The sequence below is a fragment of the Littorina saxatilis genome, linkage group LG4 (assembly GCF_037325665.1).
Source record: "Littorina saxatilis isolate snail1 linkage group LG4, US_GU_Lsax_2.0, whole genome shotgun sequence".
Classification (NCBI taxonomy): Eukaryota; Metazoa; Mollusca; class Gastropoda; order Littorinimorpha; family Littorinidae; genus Littorina; species Littorina saxatilis.
In genome coordinates this window covers 42,421,969-42,443,155 of record NC_090248.1, presented here as the reverse complement: position 1 = coordinate 42,443,155, position 21,187 = coordinate 42,421,969, and the positions used below count along the sequence as shown (strand labels likewise).

Genomic DNA, 21,187 nt, shown 5'->3' with positions numbered 1-21,187 from the left:
TGTAAAATGAATCATGACTGATTCGAAATAAGTTTCTCAGCGTGTCTTTTCAAAACTGAAATAGCTAGGTTTACTAGTGTTGAGATTGGTTGATTTGCAAACCAAGACAGCTAATTGGCTGGTCGAGAACATGCACCTAAATAATTAAAGTCAGTTCACCAGGCTTTGATTAGGCCTATTTAAGGTTATCTTTATTTTCATGACCCGAACGGCTTGTCATAGCACAGTGAAACGGGCCGCGGCGTGTTGGTATTGGTCATATCATCATTGTATTGTGGCGTTACGCTACCCGGTGTGATGCCGTCATTTTGGCCCAGCCGTCATATTATGACTGATTCTCGGCCTCGTTGATCTTACTATAAACTCCACACTGAACAAAAAAAACCACCCTTCGATAGTACTGATGAGCGACCTTGGGTACCCGCTTACATTAATGGGGCCAAATTTGTTCAACCAATTTTGTGTATGTAACTTAGAAATTTGATTCATCCTAAAATGCTTCCCTTCTCATTTAAGGGACGTAACCATGATGCACTCGGTACACGTTTTCGAAGAAATCGATTTTTTGGTTAAAATCTATTAAATTTCACCACCAATTTTCTTCACGTGCAAGAAACCGTAACATACTTTTCGTCCTTAAATACTTTCACTTCATTAATTTTACCAGGGAACAACATTTCAGTCTCGAGTATAAATCGAGGGCCGGGTAATATGATGGCAGGGCCAACTTCAAGTTGATGACGGCGTCACACCGGCAAAGCTGCATGTAGTTCAGTGTTGGGGTTCATTAATCATTGTGACCACAGAGAAAACGCCTTTGTCTACACTTGGGATTGAATGTTTGTGTCGGAATGTTTCTATGTTAACAATCCTCTGGTAAAAACGTTATCAGTTTTGGAAGGTGTAGCAAAGTGTCACGATCTCCGAGAAAACCGACAGGAAACACCCCCAGGTATTTTCCCTGGCCTGTGACACACGAAAAACGCCTACAGAAAACTTACTGATGCACCTTTAGGTAATATAACTTGATGCACCAACTTTTGGTCGAATTAGACCCCTTCGGAGGCACTAAGCTGCAGTACCTGCATTTTAGCACTGTGCGATCGAATAATAGCTCAGTGTTCGATCGAGTGGCAAACTGTGAAGGCGAAGCGGTGGGCGGGGACATCCAGCCCTAGCCAGGTACACAACACACACACACACACACAACACAACACTGACACAGACACACACTCAAACAACACACACACTAACATGGCACACACACACTGCACACACACACACCGCTTCTGTACGCGCACAGTTCACCAATACAGACACACATCACTGTGACACAAAAGTAGACCACATTCTATAGCTGTATACAACACACTAGTTAAGTACTAGTTTAGCTTAGCCTGTACGCTATGGCGATTAGACAGACTAAGCGACTGCATGCTTCCGAGGTGGGTTCTGTCTCTGTATAATTATGAGTATTATACTTTGCCTTGTTTGATGATAATAATATAATAGCACAGACCGTCATGATGATAGCACATCAGTGCACAGGCAGGGTAAGCAAGAAGATAGTAGCGACTGATGATGATTGAGCACGGTGATAATTAAATTATATTATCTCATTGGTAGATCGTCACTTCGCGTACTTCGATCAGTAGGTGCCTGTTGTCAGTGTCAGCCAGTACACGGGCTAAAAAAACGACACGAATTTACAGCAGCAAAAGGAAGAGGAGAAAGCGGCGTTTCATTCAAAACTTTCTCTACCGGGACCGTGCCTCTGCCGTGCCGGGAGTGTGAAATAACCACCAGGTATTTCCCATGCTTTCTGATTCAAATAAAATCTATTTGCTGGTGTTCTGGCTTCTAAAAGTAGAACATCAGTGATATATCTGCTAGCCGCTTCCATTCTTCATAACTTCGATCAGTAAATATAAGTAGTTAGGCTAATTCAGCAAAACCAAGCCAGAATGTCGCATCTTTTTAAATCCAAATTTTCTATAGACTATAGACGCTTGGTCTGTGCACCTTGAAAAAGGCCTGCGGGCCGAAAATTTGGATTTAAAAAGATGCGACATTCTGGCTTGGTTTTGGACTTTTTATTGTGTTGTTTATATATGTATATATATATATATATATATATGTGACCCGCCCCCTCGATCTCACGACTGAGTCACTCTCTCCCTCTCTCTCTCTCTCTCTCTCTCTCTCTCTCTCTCTCTCTCTCTCTCTCTCTCTCTCCACCCACCCATTGCACACCGGTTGGACCGTACATAAGGTAACGTTAAACTATGCTTGTGCAACGTATGTGGGAGTATCACTTATAACCTCAGGGTATCTCTTATCCTGTTGCGCATCTATAGACTAGAGACAGCGCTGGTTAGACTAAAACATGGATCGGGAACTTCAGTACGTACTTAGGACTACCGCGGCTGTGCTTGCAAGTTTGGATAGTTCTTTCTTTCTCATTTGATCCGAGTTTTATCTGTCTCATTAAATGCCATTTTTCTACCTACTACACATATAGTTTTCCTAATTGATTCCCGAAGATAAGTTAGTTTCGCTTCCACGTTTCGGTTTTCACTAATTCAACATGGCCGGCGTCGGCAATGCATCTTTGATCATCTTCTTCCGAAGAGGACTGGGTTCTTGCGAACGTCTCAGAGTCCTGCGGTTGAGTCACTGTTACCGATAGTGGTTAGCTCCGGCAAACAGGGAGATTAAAAAGGTGGGGAGGTTTAAAACTATGCGGTACAGGGGAGAGTGCGTTCAAGGGCGGGCTCTCATGCCCGACTCAGCGACTGCACTGAGGAAACTGTGGCCGAGACGGGAGCGAAGGAGGGGCCTGCTTCGGCCGATGAACAAAGAAACTGTGATCGAACAAGTATGGTGTTACAAGGGGAAAGACCCGCAAAGTGAACTTAGTTGCCAAAGCCCGAAGTGTGACGACGGACTCGGTTTCCAGCAACTGTCCACCGACTCAGCGGCAAAATATGAGTTGACACGTCCGAGGTGAAAGGTAATAGTCTCTTCTTATTAGAATGAAGGTCATTGTTTATGACTAAAATACAGTAGAATCACATAATGCACGAAGGAATGGAACATGTACATGGAATAAGATTGTCCGTCCACTAAGACACATTCCTAAAGGTGGAACCAACATCCTGACGGCTATGCAGAGGAAGTGTTCTTTTTAAGAAATGCATTCAAATAAAACAAATAGGGAAATGCCCACTGAACAGAAACACCCAGGCTCCTGATTTTTGGTATGAATCCAAGTTGAGAGAGATCAGCTGAGCTAGGATTTTACATGGAATAAGATCATCCCTCCACTTGCATACAATGTATACAACCAGAAATGAAGATACAGTGTGCTTGATGTGGTGATATGATCAAGTGACATTTTGCTATGAATGTGTTTAAGCAACTAGTAGCTTCTTCAGCGTTAATTCATTAAACAATCACTCTTATTCTTAGCACATAGAGCACATTGAATGAGTGTGTGCATGTGTGTGTGTGTGTTTGTTATTGCAATGTAAGACCTTATAATATAAATATACACAAATTATAACACATGCTGGGATTCTAAATATGTTCTGTTTACTTGCAGGTCTCAGTTATTACCAAGCCCTGCCTCATTCTTCCCGCAACACTGACATGGTGCTGTTGTAGAACACAAGTAAGTCCTTTGATCATTTCCAAAATACACTAGTGCAATAGCTTGTGAGTGCAACTGGTGGTAATGAGAATATTTTACCACAAAAGGCTAAAGTACAAATAACAGATTTATTATGTTGGAAAAAGAAGTAAGCCAGAGCAAGTGATTAGTGTACCAGTTAGCTAGGGTGGATGTATTATATAATTACAATTTACAGTCAGCATAGAATGTTGAGGACAGTCTAGAATTTTTCTCGCCCTGTGAATTCAACTGCAAATCAGATGGCATGAAGAAATCAATGTTATATTATGCTCTGCATTGAGTGAACCATCTCCTGTCATTCTGAGTGACACATCTCTTTAACTGAAAAACATGCCAGTAATTAAATCCAGGCTACATGGGGATGGAAAATGACCCTGGCAATTTCAACCTCTGAATGATTGTGTCTTTGTGTAGCAGGATTATGGATCTTCACAAGCCTTAGTTCATTTGTCTGTACATGTGTATCATGTATGGCGGTATAAGTTAATACTATTAGTCAATTTCAAATAGCAGAGTTATTTTCAGAGCTTTCTAACTTCAAACCCTGTGGAATCTATAGTTTTTAATTTAAAGGGTATTTTGACTTTGACTCCAAGTTTCTTTCTTGCAAAGTCATTCTTTTCTCATTCAAGGGACTAAACCACTACATGTACTGATGACTGCCTGCATCAGGGTTATAATTTATGAAGAAGTCAAAATGCACAATATATCAGTTTACAATTTAAAGGCCCACTTGCCTTGTCACTACAGTATAATGTGGCTATGCTTTAACATGGAATCCCTCATCTTGGCCACATACAAAAAATTATATATTCAGTGACTGCTTGCTGTGGTGAGTTAAAATGTGTGATGAAATATTTTCACAAAAAGGTACCAAGTGTTGTTAACAAAACTAATTCTTTAACAAACAAACAAAAACCACTCTGCACAGAGAGCATTCAAGCTGATCTATGTTGCTATTCGTCCAAGTAGAGGGATGATCTTATCCCAAGTAAAAGCCTGACAAGATCTGAGACTGTGAAGCAAAATGTTTTTACATGGTAAAGTAAGCCTTTAACGAGCAAGTATGTCTATTGCACTGGGTGTTTTATTATTATTGTATCATTTTTCTTTCAGGTAGTCTCTCTTTAAACTGACTTTCTACACCATGGTGTCTCTGGCAGTGTTATATTGGCAGAAGACAGTTGGAACTGGATTCCTCATTTAGATGGTAGGCATGTTTTGGGCTTTTGTGTTGCTTTGGTGTATGTGTGTGTGTGTGTGTCTGTTCTATACCAGAAATAAACACACTGTTTGCTTGCTGTGGTGAAATGACATTTTGTGATTTTTTTTTTAAATGAGCTAGTACAGTTGTAGCTTTTACAGCATTTATTCATAACACAATCGCACTTGGCGCAGAGAGCAACCAGACCGTTCATTGTGGGTATGTGAACAAGTTAAGAGATCATGTCTTATCCCATTTTAAAGCCTGACCAGATCTTAGACGGTGAGCCAAATTGTTTTCATGAGAAGGAATGTGCCTTTCAGAGAAATCTATTAACTACAGTATTACTTTACAAAACATATTTTAAGAAATGAAATGTGTTACAAGTAACAGCCATGGGGGTGATAGCCTGTAGGTGGAATAATAATCTTCAATTGCCCAGAAATGATTGTTATCTGGTCAAGAAATGCAAAGCATTTTGATGTTTGTGACGATTAGTTACTCTTTATCACGTTTGGTCCCTGATTTTGCTGTCCTTGTCTGCGTTGGGCAGGTGTGCGTCCATGATGTCATTGCTATTGAAAACTAATCTGTACTGCAAAGTAAATGTACCCGTACATGACGTACATGGCAGTTGTCAACCGGGGGCCAGCCATGACTGGGACTGATGTATCCACAGGCACTCGACACCAGGTGGGCGGGGCCAGTGGTTGGGGTGTGATTCCCTGCCTTACACCACCACAAAGTGTAGTATCAGCAGACAAGACTGAGCAGAACTTCTGCCCCCCCCCCTCACCAATTGACCACTCAGTGCCATGTGCCTGCAGCTGTATCATAAACACTTTGTGACAATAGTTGTTACCTCCTTAGAACAGATCTTGTGATGCTCCTCAGTCAGTCAGTGTTTGATGGATGCTAACTGGTATACTTGACATAGTGTTCATATGAAAGTTTTATGTGTTGCAGCTCATCCAGATCACAGGTACACAAAGGAGCTGGTTACAGTGATAACATAGGCACATGGAACTGCTTATGGACTACTTTAGAAAGTGAGCGGTTACAACCAAGACTCTTCCGTCAGGAAGGTCTGCGGAAGGGTGCTTGATCTGTTTCCTCGGACAGGCTTTTCAAGACTAGGTAGGTTAAACCACATGATTGGGCTTTAATTATGAATGCACTTCAAAATTCACTCTATTTCATTATCTTGTACAACCCCCCGCGGGTTAGGGGGAAGAATTTACCCGATGCCCCCCAGCATGTCGTAAGAGGCGACTAACGGATTCTGTTTCTCCTTTTACCCTTGTTAAGTGTTTCTTGTATAGAATATAGTCAATGTTTGTAAAGATTTTAGTCAAGCAGTATGTAAGAAATGTTAAGTCCTTTGTACTGGAAACTTGCATTCTCCCAGTAAGGTAATATATTGTACTGCGTTGCAAGCCCCTGGAGCAATTTTTTGATTAGTGCTTTTGTGAACAAGAAACAATTAACAAATCTTCAATAGTACTGACCAAAGAAGAAGGTTTAATTGTGTGATCATGATTTGATACATATGCTTGACCCTGAAGATGTGTTTTATTTGTTTTGTTTCAGAACAAAGTTTGGTGAAGTAGAAGCTACCGCTGTAGGCTGGTGTAAGGCTGAAGAAGAACCTCTGACAAGTCAATTTTCAAGCAACTGAGCACGAACCCAGGTACAAGACACAGAGCTCTCTTTCTATCGGTCTGTTATTCATAGAATGACACTAACAGTGACACAAGTAAATAATCTGTATCATTGTCTTGACCTCTAGAAATTTGGTAGAGAATAAGATGACTGATAGTATTATTTTGATTATTTCATGGTCATTACAGTGGCCTCCACCCCTGCCCCTTTTAAGACACCCCAATCTAAGACTCCTTCCTATTAATGACCCTGTTTTCGCAGACTTCTTGTTCATAACATCTGTAAATTCACTCCCATTTTAAGACTTGCTCCATTTGGACTTGGACTGGGTGGCCGAGTGGTAACGCAATTGCGCTCGGAAGCGAGAGGTTGCGAGTTCGACCCTGGGTCAGGGCGTTAGCAATTTTCTCCCACCTTCCCTAACCTAGGTGGTGGGTTCAAGTGCTAGTCTTTCGGATGAGACGAAAAACCGAGGTCCCTTCATGTACACTACATTGGGGTGTGCACGTTAAAGATCTCACGATTGACAAAAGGGTCTTTCCTGGCAAAATTGTATAGGCATAGATAAAAATGTCCACCAAAATACCCGTGTGACTTGGAATAATAGGCCGTGAAAAGTAGGATATGCGCTGAAATGGCTGCGATCTTCTGGCCGATGTGAATGCGTGATGTATTGTGTAAAAAAAAATCCATCTCACACGGCATAAATAAATCCCTGCGCCTTGAATATGTGCACGATATAAATTGCATAAAATAAAAAGATAAAATAAATCCCTGCTCTTAGAACTGTACCCACGGAATACGCGCGATATAAACCTCATATTGATTGATTGATTTTAAGACCTGATTTTGCTTATTTTGGATTTCGAAAAAGAGAAAAACAAATTCCCACTCTGTACAGAATTAAGCCAGGTTCATGATTTTTGTATGGACCAAGTTGAGAGATGGCATTTGTATAGGCCTGACCAGATCTGAGATGTTGAATCTAATTGGTTACGAAGAAAGCATTGTGTCATTATAGGCACACTACTTCTCGTCACCGTCTCAGTTCTGGCCAGGCTTTAAGATAGGATAAGCTCATCCCTCAACTTTGTCACATATGAACAATCGACACACTGACTCTTGCTGTTGTGAGTTGACATTTTTTGATGAATTTATTTCTGGAAAAGGCACCATGCAGTGCTGTTTCAGGGGTGGGACTTTTCCGCGGATTTCCGCGGACACAACTTACGAATTCTGCTGGAGTAATCTATTTTTCCGCGTCACATTTCATTACAATATCTATGACTTGTTGACTGAATGATTTGGAGTGACGTGGAGATGAAACAGAACACTGGAGGCTTGAGAGTTAAATTGTGCTGACTGAAAACTCCTGATAACTAATAGTAATTTTGAGGGGGGGGGGGGGGGGGGGGGGAGGTTGGGGAGTGTGGAGAATGTCTTTTTTGTCAGATTGCACAGATTTTAATGTACCATTTAACCAAAATTTGGGGTAACATGCCCCCGAACCCCCTGGAAAAAAAGGGATTTCCTCCTTTTTCATCACAAGAGAGTCCCACCCCTGTGTTTACAGAATTCCTTGTTTAAAACTATCACTGTGCACAGAGGGAAGGGGGGGGGGGTGTATTTGACCACCCCTGCGTTTACAGAATTCCTTGTTTAAAACTATCACTATGCACAGAGGGAAGGAGGGGGGGGGGGGGTGTATTTGACCACCCCTGTGTTTACAGAATTCCTTGTTTAAAACTATCACTGTGCACAGAGGGAAGGGGGGGGGGTGTATTTGACCACCCCTGTGTTTACAGAATTCCTTGTTTAAAACTATCACTGTGCACAGAGGGAAGGGGGGGGGGGTGTATTTGACCACCCCTGTGTTTACAGAATTCCTTGTTTAAAACTATCACTGTTCACAGAGGGAAGGGGGGGGGGTGTATTTGACCACCCCTGTGTTTACAGAATTCCTTGTTTAAAACTATCACTGTGCACAGAGGGAAGGGGGGGGTGTATTTGACCACCCCTGTGTTTACAGAATTCCTTGTTTAAAACTATCACTGTGCACAGAGGGAAGGGGGGGGGGGGGGTGTATTTGACCACCCCTGTGTTTACAGAATTCCTTGTTTAAAACTATCACTGTTCACAGAGGGAAGGGGGGGGGTGTATTTGACCACCCCTGTGTTTACAGAATTCCTTGTTTAAAACTATCACTGTGCACAGAGAGAAGGGGGGGGGGGGGTGGATTTGACCACCCCTGTGTTTACAGCAGAATTCCTTGTTTAAAACTATCACTGTGCACAGAGGGAAGGGGGGGGGGGTGTATTTGACCACCCCTGTGTTTACAGAATTCCTTGTTTAAAACTATCACTGTGCACAGAGGGAAAGGGGGGGGGTGTATTTGACCACCCCTGTGTTTACAGAATTCCTTGTTTAAAACTATCACTGTGCACAGAGGGAAGGGGGGGGGGGTGTATTTGACCACCCCTGTGTTTACAGAATTCCTTGTTTGAAACTATCACTGTGCACAGAGGGAAGGGGGGGTGTATTTGACCACCCCTGTGTTTACAGAATTCCTTGTTTAAAACTATCACTGTGCACAGAGGGAAGGGGGGGGGGGGGGGTGGGGTGTATTTGACCACCCCTGTGTTTACAGAATTCCTTGTTTAAAACAATCACTGTGCACAGAGGGAAGGGGGGAGGTGTATTTGACCACCCCTGTGTTTACAGAATTCCTTGTTTAAAACTATCACTGTGCACAGAGGGAAGGGGGGGGTGTATTTGACCACCCCTGTGTTTACAGAATTCCTTGTTTAAAACTATCACTGTGCACAGAGGGGGGGGGGGGGGGGGTGTATGTGACCAAGTGAAGTGCATTGCTACATAATAAAATGAGCAAATCCGTCCCGTGAAGAAAACTTCTGCTTACTTAATTGTCAGATTTGCCAAGGCGTGTACATGAAATAAGATTATCATTCTAAATGCTGAATCAACATTCTGACTGTTTCCTATGAAACCAGGCTTGATTTTTGGTATGAATCCAAGTTAAGGGATAGCATGTGTAAAAGCAGAATTGTGTACAGAGGCAGCTTTGTGTTATTAAAGGCCGGCTGCTTTTCGTGAACACAGTTTGGCTCACATCTCACATCACCTGCCAGGCTTTTTAAAAAAAAAAATGTTTTACCATGGGATAAGACTATCCCTCCATTTAAGCACATACCAGCAATAAACACAGTGGTTACTTGTGATGAACTAGTGGCAAGACAAATGATTTAAGCATCACATAACCTTCCTAAGTGAAGTCAAGTTATGTGTCTGTGCCAGTGTGTGTGTGCATGTGTGTGTGTCAGCATAGAATGTTGAGGACAGTTCGATGGTAAATAACCCTGACAATTTTAGCCTATGATTGTGCCTACATTGTGGCAGGATTGGATGTGGATCTTCAAAAGCCTAAGTTAACAAAAAAGTATGTAAAAGTACATTTTGAATAGTAGTTTTTTTCTCAGAGGAAAGATATCACAAGATATGATCGTTCCACTGCATGTATGCCACATAACTAAAACAAAAATTAAATGTTATTTTAATCGTCTTTTGGGTAAAACAAATACACCATCAATATATTATAATAATGATCTTGCTTGTTTACAGATGGACAACAGCTACTGCCAGGACCAGGTTACGCATAAAGAAAACAGTCAACACTTGGCTGGTGCTGCAGCTTCTTTGATGTCTATTTTTTTTTTTTTTTTAAAGACAGACAGCTACCAGCTCATTCAAGACCATAGCCCCATCTTACTCACGCAGAACAGACAGCCATCTTTCGCCTTTGCACAGAACACTGCTGTCTGAAGGTACACATCAAAAGGATAGGTTTTGCACCTACAGCGTGCGACTGTGGCTAGGGTAGGAAGAACAGACTCTGCAACACGTTCTGAGAGGGTGGCCTTTTCTTGCCACCCGTACCCCTGTGCAACAAGACTTGGCCAGAGAGCACACATCCAAATGCAAACACTGAACACTGAAGAGGAAGAAGAAGAAGAAGGTGCCCACACAGAAGGACATAAATCTACTTTAAGGGCACACAAGTTTACAGCAGTTTATTGAATTGTAGCAGATTATAGGGAGAAAATGAACAAGCTAAATAGGCTGTACAGTACTTCACTTGAACAATGTATAAAGTTCCCTGTATTAAGAACATTTACAGATCACAAGACATTGTGTTTTCTTTTGTTTACAATACAAATGTTTCATAATAAAAAGATGTGCACTAGGCAAGATCCTTAAAATGTAAAACTAGTAGTGTGACAATTTTGAATTGTTCAGAGATGGTTTTTCTTCAGTGGTAAATGTTTTAGCTTTTTTTATAAGATCCCGTTAGTGAAGCATACTATAAAACCTTGACCTTCCAAACTGTGTTAGCACCCTGGGCTGCGATCATTGTGTTGAGCTACTTAAAGGCACAGTGCAGCTTACAGCCTTCGTTTTGCGTTTTTGTTGCAGCTGAGTGCATTTACAGTTCAAAAATCCTCCTATGGTAGTAAAACTACCCAACGACGACATCTGTGAAGCTCGACAGTTTCTTGTTCACGCGAGTGCATAAATTAACCTAGTTATTACGTGGTGTTTGGTCGGAGTTCGATTCAACTGAGTGATTCCGGCCTCCATTTTGTTTTATACAAACTCATGATGATGTCTGACATAGTTTGCTAGTGACGTGTCTTTTTGTGCATGATGTGGTGATCTACCTGATCTAAATTTAGATCCAAAAATAGGTCAAGACCAGCCGGGTCCGAGTACGAAATTGATTCGTAAAAAAATCGCAGTTCTTGACTCTTTGGGTGCAAGTCAATGAAACTTGGTAGTTCTTCTAATAGATAGCTGCCTGAGGTATGACTAAAAGCCCCAGGGGCTCCGTGCACCTGAATTTGACAAGTTCAGTACCTTCAGCAAGCGCAAGTACAGTAGAGAAGCGCTTGACACACTGAAAAAGGCCTACTACGAGCAAAAGAAAAAGAATCAGTGATGCATGTGCTTTTGATGTAATCTTCTTTGACATTATGATGACTACAAAAACTGACTGATGTGTTTTGTTTGTGAATGATGGATATATCAGGCATGGGAATTGTCCGCCGAACGGCGGATTTCCGCCGAATTTTTTTTTGTTCCGCCGAAAATGCAAAAGTGTCCGCCGAAAAAATAAAGGGGGGAGGCACACAAAAAAAGCACCGGTTACTTTGGCCTTTGCGCAAAAGCCCGCGAAAACTGTCCGTACTTTGTTCACGCACTGCTACCGCCCGCCTCAGTTATTGAACTTTTATGTCTTGAAAGTAAACCAGATTGCACAGATTGTGTTACAAGTTACATTTTCCTGTTTGTCTCAAGAAGATCAATTTTTTACAAATTTAAACCATATAATACATGTATATATTTTTTTTCTTCAAAAAAGCAAAAATTGGTACATTTTTGTACTAAAAAATCTGATTCTAAAAACAGAATTTAATGGCAAACTTGGAGCTCAGATGACACCAGATTGCACCATCTGGGTTCTTTGGAGAAATTTTTTTCCGGGGGGGCATGCCCCCGGACCCCCCTAGTAAGGCTAGGCGCTTCGCGCCGTCGACTTGATGCTTCGCGTCTTCAGTTATAAATTTTCCGCCTTTTATACAATTTTCAATTCCCATGCCTGATATATGTGCATGATTGCGTTTCGCAGACACAGTTGTCATGTGCGTTGTAATTGGCGACGAATGCTGGATGATTACTATTTTTGTACCAGGATTACTATTTTGGGGCTGAGCATTACTCCAAAACACTTATGGGGGTAAACAGGTCTGCAGCACAACTACAAATGTAGAAATGTTGTCTGCATTTTGTATATTTTAAAAGGTTATTTTTGTGCACAGAACATACATCTGCAGGGAGGTTTGGAGGGTGAAGTTAGGATCTGTTAGGAGGCATACAGCATCACACTCATTTTGTGTGTGTGTATTTTGTGTTGACAGATAAGACACTGTCATTCCAGCAGAAACCTGTGATGATGCACATTTTATTGAAGTGACCAGCTGAAATTGTATGTACGTTGTTATGAAATTGACAAATGATCCCTGCTTTGCAATCCTGGGTTAATGATATTGCCAAAATTAAAACGTGGAGGAAAAAGTGAGTGTAAACCTATTCTTGTGGTGGTGGTGGTGGTGGTGTGTGTGTGTGTGTGTGTCTGGTTAGTGTGTGTTTGAGTGTGTGTTAAACAAACAACGACAAACAACACCAAACCTACATCAAACAAGCACAACAAAAACAAATTACACAAAAAAATGGCAAAAATCAGAATATCAACTGAGAAAAAAAAACCGTGGCTGAATGCAATACTTATTATAACTTAAAAAGTAAAAGTGTGCGTGTGGATGTGTGCGTATGTTTGAGTGTTTTAAACAAACAACAAACCTAAATTAAAGAAGCACAACAAACAAACAAAAAACCTGGCAAAGTTCTGAACATTAACACAATGCTGCTGTCTGCTTTGAGGGGAGGAATAAAATGACTGAAGCCGGACTGCCGAGAGGAGGAAGGAGGGGGAAAAGAACACGCAGACATGAAAACACACACAACTCCATGACAGATAAACTGCTTATGTTCAAAAATCAAGAATATTTAAGCGTGCACACACGCACGCGCACACACACACACACACACACACACACACACACACACACAGACTCTCCTCGTGAAAGTAAAGGTAAACTCGAACTTGAAGGTAAGTATAAATGTTTGATATGGAAGAAACCTGTGATAAAAGTCTTTGTATAAATCATCGGTACCAACAAAATTCAGTTGCCACAACGCGTAAAAGGACATACTGTAGTTTCAAATTAGTAACAATCTAAGCCATTTTAATCAGCACTGGTGTCCGGCAAGCACTAACAGATACAACAGCACGTGTATGCATCTTGAAGTAATAAGACCTTGAAGTAGGCCTAGAGTTTACACTATGCATTATGTAATGCTTTAATTCAGCTGCCTAACTGTGGAACTTTGCAAATGTGTGAGGACCGTTTCACAAAACAGACAAAACACCCTCTCAGTTATTTACACAAATCAGTTCCAGAATGTGCGTGTTCCTTTTCCGTCTCTACAAATTAATGTTATCTGGGGGGAAAACGAATCATTGTCGCTTCCGCCCTCAGTTATAATTGCCTGAGCATAATAGGAAATGCAACAGGTGTAGTCTTCCGCCTGATTTTTAGTCAAGATATTTCGACACAGAATGTTTCTTTCTTTTTTCTTTGTATGTTCACAAGCTCACATACAATCATTTATGCAACACTGACAATAAGACCAGACCAGAGTTGTGATTGAAATGGGCAGTTTATCTAATAAAGCTCCAGAATGAATAAAAAATACATGACAAAATAAGGTGGTCCCGCTGTACAAAGCCGGTTACCAAACACACACACACACCAACACACACAAACACACTCACGCACGCACACACACACACACACACACACACACACACACACACACACACACACACACGCACACACACACATACACACACACACACACACACACACACAGAGTAACATTGTACAACTTACTGTCACATTCAAGCGGGAACACCAAACAAAACGTATCATCAAATGAAACAACATTTTAAGTGGTCAACTGAGCAGATGACCACAAACCACACTTGAAATCTTCACATTTTAACACTTTCTCCTGTATCCACAAAAGTCATTTATGCTGACTAGATAATGACATAATAAAATGACATCAATAAAACCATTCCCTTTTTTATTTTAAAGAAAAACAAGAAAATTAAAATAACGCAAAGAACTGATGCTCAGTAAGGTTGGGTATCGATCTCAAATGTGTGCATAGCTAATTACATGTAACCGGCATGGACTGGGGCTAGAATTGGCCTTTCTGTCAGGCAACTCGGCCTCTAATTGGTTTTATATTGTCTGATCCCCCTCCAGAAAAAAACAATACCATTTGCCCCGTGCTTCTGCGCCCACAAAAAATATTCGGGAATAAGAAAAGTTCAAATTTTAGGCACCCCACATACAACCCTAATTGTCAGTCAATTACTTTACTGCAATCAACGTTGATTTTAAAGTACCATGTCATTATTATTTTGGAGATAGATTTGAAAAAGTCCATAATTGCAGACTGCGTATTGGTATGAGTGATTTGAATTTTGATTTATGTCAGCGGCACCTCAAGGAATGCCCCAAATGTGAGTGCGGTTACCCAAGGGAGACTGCTGAGCACTATTTGTTGCATTGACCCTTGTGTAGAGATGTACGATTATTGTCAATTGATAACTGATTATAAGTTTATTGAAATATTATTGAAAGGCATCCCGCAATATTCCCGGAATGTCAATCAGACCATATTCATAACTGTACAAGAATTTATTAAGACAACCAGGCATGTTCCGTACATGAGCCTCTACATTTTATTCACTGTAATGTTCATTTGACACTGTCATGAGACAAATGCTGCCTGACCAATTGTTCTTCGTAATTTCTCTCGTGTTTTGTGTCCTTGTTTCGACTTATCGATTATGGCCCAATCGTTATGTAATTTAGTGCCATTTTCGCCGATCACAAAATGTATTAACTTTGCGTGTGTGTCTTCTGTGCATTTAATATTATTGTGACGTGACCCACTCTTCCAACATTTCTGGCGCTCCAAGTCTTCGTCGTCCTTTTTTTTCCCCCTTATGCTGAATTCTGTTCTCTCGTACCCCATTTCTTTTTGTTTCTTGTTTTTACCCCCACCAAGTTCTGTACTACCACCCCCTCCCTTTTTTGATTGCTTGCGCATCAGGTTTGTCTGTTTGTTTTCGTTGTCTGAAATGAGTAAATGTATCTAGTCCGCCATCATGCTAAACTTTGTTATGTACATACCAGGATGACTTAAAATAAGCATTTATGCTTGAGTTATCTTAAAAAAACAATGCATTGTTTCTGTCATGATAACAAATTGAATAAAGTTTTGTAAACCAATGGACTGATTATAGTTGACCCTGATATGTGATTACGGGATAGTGTCACATTAATTTATTTCTACTTTCACTTGTACTTTTGTACTTAAAACAAATCACTGAAATGTAAAAGTTATTATTTTTTCCATTGTGAAGTGTCGTCAGTCTCCTCAAGGTAATGCAGTCAAACTCAACCAAAAGTTGGAGGGGCTTCTTCATACTTTCAGTGTGTGTGTGTGTGTGATTTCTTTTGACACTATGCACGTTTGTATATAACCGCCTGTGCACAAAAAGAAGAACATCATCGAATCTTATCATTCATTTTCGCTTAATTGATTGATTGGTATGCATGTTTCTAACAGTGACCGTTACCAAAGTGAGTATAGTGCGCTTCCCAAGCATAAAACGGTGCATGACTCTGGATTTGCGTCTGAGATATTGACACATCACTGTGAGAAAAAGCGTTAATGAAAAAAGAAGACTATTTATTTTCCTTGAGCATTATCTTAAAGTGGTGTGCCAAAAACTTTTAAATTCAAAAATTCAATATTTAACTTTAGGAAAAGCACTGTAGAGAGAAAACCACGCTTGTGTGTTCAGAATAGTCTCCATGTGGTATCAATATAAATGATTCAAATGTATGGAAGAGAAGCTGTTTCTGCTGGATTAATACACACACACAATTGTGCACTCACACATAAGCACGCATGCATGCTCTCACACACACACACACACACACACACACACACACACACACACACACCACACACACACAACACACACACACACACACAGAAACAACAAATTCATTATGACAAAACCAAATACGAAGTCCTATTTCACAAATTTTATATCTTCTCCTTTTCACCATATACAAATACAGTCACGGAGTACATTTATAAGGCCAAATTATTAAGAAATATTATTTTCTGTGCTTGAATTACCCAGTGTGTAGCATGATCACCACGAAGGTACAATTCACAGAAGTTGAGTAATCACTTTACAAAACCCATACCAGTACCACATTGTTATGTTAAATCCTATTTATATTAACCCACACAAATAGAAGAAGATAGCTTTGTGAAGACTTTCATTTTCCAACCAAATGCTGTTCAAAGATTATTCTTTCTTTCTATATTTGGTGTTTAACGTCGTTTTCAACCGTTCAAGGTTATATCGCGACGGGGAAAGAGGGGGGGGGGGGGGGGGGGGGGGGGATGGGATAGAGCCACTTGTTAATTGTTTCTTGTTCACAAAAGCACTAATCAAAAAATTGCTCCAGGGGCTTGCAACGTAGTACAATATACTACCTTACTGGGAGAATGCAAGTTTCCAGTACAAAGGACTTTAACATTTCTTACATACCAATCAATATGAGGCTTATATTGCGCGTATTCTGTGGGTACAGTTCTAAGCTCAGGGATTTTATTTTAATTTTATTTTATGCAATTTATATCGCGCACATATTCAAGGCACAGGGATATATTTATGCCGTGTGAGATGTAATATTGTTTTACACAATACATCACGCATTCACATCGGCCAGCAGATCGCAGCCATTTCGGCGCATATCCTGCTTTTCACGGCCTATTATTCCAAGTCACACGGGTATTTTGGTGGACATTTTTATGAAAATTTATCTATGCCTATACAATTTTGCCAGAAAGACCCTTTTGTCAATCGTGGGATCTTTAACGTGCACACCCCAATGTAGTGTACACGAAGGGACCTCGGTTTTTCGTCTCATCCGAAAGACTTGAACCCACCACCTAGGTTAGGAAAGGGGGCAGAAAATTGCTAACGCCCTGACCCAGGGTCGAACTCGCAACCTCTCGCTTCCGAGCGCAAGTGCGTTACCACTCGGCCACTGACACGATACACCAACACGATATTAGCACTCCAGATTTTTATCTCGCAGTTTTTCTGAAGGACTTTGCATTTGAAAACTATTCTCAGACAAAATATGAGTTTAAACTGCAAGTACATGTACAGGGAGTCTGAAGGGTTCAAGTCGGATGAGATAGACTACTGTTGTGGCAATCTTCGAATTTGAAAATAATTTTTTTAAAAGAGTAAAACTCATAGTTCTTCTTCTCTTCTTCGCTCATGGGCTGAAACTCCCACGTTCACTCACAAATTTGCACGAGTGGATTTTTACGTGTATGACCGTTTTTACCCCACCATTCAGGCAGCCATACGCCGCTTTCGGGGGAAGCATGCAGGGTATTTTTGTGTTTCTATAACCCACCAAACTCTGACATGGGTTACAGGATCTTTTCCGTGCGCACTTGGTCTTGTGATTGCGTGTACACACGAAGGAGGATAAGGCACTAGCAGGTCTGCACATAAGCAATGACCTTGGAGATCAGAAAATTCTCCACCTTTAACCTACCAGGCGCGGCCGCGATTTTGACTCATGACCTTCTGAATAGGAGGCCGATGTCTTATCCACAAGAACACCGAGCCCGTCCAAACTCCTAGTAAAAACAACAACTGCAAATCTGGGAGCAAAATGTAAACGGTTACAGTTTCAACTATCCTTCCCCTTTATATCAGCATTTTTGGAAACCTAAACGAAAGAGTATTCAAGAACAACAGTCACGGATTCAGATTTAAAAAAAACAAATGGTAACTATGCTTTTTGGAAATTCTTTCTTTAATTGGTGTTTAACGAAGGTTATATCGCGACAGGGAAAGGGGTGGAGATGGGATAGAGCCACTTGTTAATTGTTTCTTGTTCACAAAAGCACTAATAAAAAAATGCTCCAGGGGCTTGCAACGTAGTACAATATACTACCTTACTGGGAGAATGCAAGTTTCCAGTACAAAGGACTTAACATTTCTTCCATACTGCTTGACTAAAATCTGTACAAACATTGACTATATAAGAAACACTTAACAAGGGTAAAAGGAGAAAACAGAATTCGTTAGTCGCCTCTTACGACATGCTGGGGAGCATCGGGTAAATTCTTCCCCCTAACCCGCGGGGGGTCTTTTGGAAATGCGCTTCAGACAAATGCCTTTATGTTACTCACAGCAAAATGCAAGAATAATTGGGGACCATATGGGATGGGGCAAATTGGGAGGGAGCAATTCGGGACACCACCATAAATATCTACCAAATATTTACAAATAGCTATCTTAGTACATGCATAACATGCTGTACCAATACACAATTTCTTTAAATAACTATGTAAGGATTATTGGCAGTCTCCCGGAGCATGTTTCACGCTATCCTGCGATCAGGACAAGCGACTGACTGTGATGTGTATGCTGTGCGGCGTGCGCTACATAAGAAACCTTTTTTTAAATTTGTATTAAATATAATCACCTGAGCCACGAATGGCTAGCTGACAGCGGCTATCTTTTACACAACAAATTCTGAACTGTGATGAACTCGTGACCGCTGATTTTTAAAGGCAAGGGGTATCATATTGTGCGCATGGCATACACATCCAAGTTTGTCGTTTGTCCCGATTGTGGGATACAGCCCGTCAGAGGCGTAGAGCGTGCTCGAGATGTTTTGAAAAACCTGACTGCAGTACAGGGATTTTTACACCTCCGGACTGCTGATAATCCTAACAGAATTATTTTCAAAAACCGTCTATTGCCTTGAAAGCAAACCTGGAATTTCTGATGCGAGTTGCCAGAAAGAAAGTTCACTAACAAGATCCAGGCCAACACCACCCCCCCCCCCATCCCCCTAAATAACACTAAGGAGTGAGGTGAGCTTAAATAACTAATTAATTAATCAATCAATAAATTCTCTGCTGAAATCCCCAACTTCGCGCATCGAAGCTATGAAAAACAGGACACTGCCACGTTTCCATTCAGCTAAACGCCACACCATTTTCAAGAGGGGATGTCTCAGGAAGAAAGATGTGACGCTCCCGATTCATATGTTTCAGAAGACAGCCCACCTGAGAAAAAGAAGAACACAATATAGAAATAATAACAACCTGTCAACCACAAATACATTAAAGTTTTTCAAACAGTTCACTAATCCGACAAACTCATGCTCGTTTCTGGTGCATTTGATAAAGCCAATTACGGGTAGATGCTAGACAACAGCAAAACCACCACCACATAACAACACAAGATTGTTTATGGTTGTTTACAGTCTCTTGAACACAGGAGTCAATCGAGACCATATATACTGTTCAAAAAAAGAAACGCATAGTTGCTACTTGCCAAATTTGTTTTATTTTTCGAAAAAAATTAACAGAAAATCCAATATTTAGATTATTTGTTTGAAATTTGGTATGGACACAGTTGAATGCACACACAGTTCATTTGCATCTTCAAATCAATCAGTCAATCAATACGATTGGGTGCCGAGGCTGTCAAGTCAGTAGGGGGTGTGACTGCCTTGAGCAGCAACAACTGCCCGGCACCTTCTGGGCATGGGCTGGATCAGATGCCGGATATCTTGCTGTGGGATGGTGTCCCACTCCTCCTGAAGTGCCTGCAATAGATCGCGGTGATTTGCCGGCGCTTCTTCTCGCCTGCGCACACGTCTGTCCAATTCATCCCAGAGGTGTTCTATCGGGTTCATGTCTGGCGACATGGATGGCCAGGGAAGCACCTGGACATGGTGGTCGGTGAGGAACTGGGTGGTGAGTCGTGCTGTGTGCGGGCGAGCGTTGTCCTGCTGGAATATGGCATCCTGGTCAGCCAGAAGAGGAAGGGCGTGTGGGCGCAGAATTTCCTCCACGTATCGCTGGGCAGTTATGCGCCCTTGGACGTGCACCAGGGTGCTACTTCCAGCGGTATTGATCGCCCCCACACCATGACGCCTCCACCACCATGAACGGGTGCCTCATCCACACAGTTGGGCGCGTAACGTTCGTTTACTCTTCGGTAGACCCTCCTCCGACCATCATGTCGCTGGAGCAGGAAGTAGGACTCGTCGCTGAACCACACGTGTCTCCAGTGATTCCGGACGGTCCAGCGAAGGTGCTGGTTGCCCCACTGCACTCGGTTCTGGCGATTGCGGCGGGTGAGGACAGCTCCTCTGTGAGGTCTGCGAGCTCTCAAACCAGCTTCATGCAGGCGGTTCCGCACGGTCTGGTCGATAATCGGTGTGTGGCCCGGGGAGAGCCTGGACAGAAGATGAGGCCGACAGGAAACGATTCCGGAGGTGGCGGAGCCGTATGAAGCGGTCGTGAGCAGCAGTTGTCGCCCTTGGTCTTCCCGCTCGTGGCAAGTCAGCAACTTAGCCAGTGGCTTGAAACCTGACCCACAGTCTACTGATGGTGCCCTGGGACACGTGGAAGTGCCTGGCGATTGCACTTTGACTTTGGCCTGCTTGTAAACGACCCAATGCAATTTGGCGGTCTTCTCTGCTCAATCGGGCCATCTTTCGTCGCTGAATTGTCGTCTGATTTCTTTGTGGCGAACAATCCGCTTTTATGGGTTTGGAAGACATGGTGAGAGCTCAATATTCCCCGAGTTTCACGACATTACACTGAAGCATGACGAGTGGTCATGCCAAATGAGCAATTTTGACATTGTAGCCACTGATAACGCATGCGTCACGTGCAGAGCTCACTTATCGACGACCAGATAAACATTTTCTGCAGTTTGGTGGATATCCTTGTAGCCATATAACTAAATTAACCAAATATTACAAGCTATGCGTTTT

At 41.7% G+C, this 21,187-nt stretch overlaps 1 long non-coding RNA gene across 1 annotated transcript; it reads left to right on the top strand.

Annotated features, from left to right (window-relative positions):
* The first annotated feature begins 2,226 nt into the window (after positions 1-2,226).
* LOC138964783 (uncharacterized) lies at positions 2,227-12,714 on the top strand. The gene is made up of 6 exons (XR_011455209.1): positions 2,227-3,013; positions 3,605-3,673; positions 4,811-4,904; positions 5,865-6,035; positions 6,489-6,588; positions 10,200-12,714. It is a non-coding gene; the product is annotated as an uncharacterized lncRNA (long non-coding RNA).
* The last annotated feature ends 8,473 nt before the right edge of the window (positions 12,715-21,187 follow it).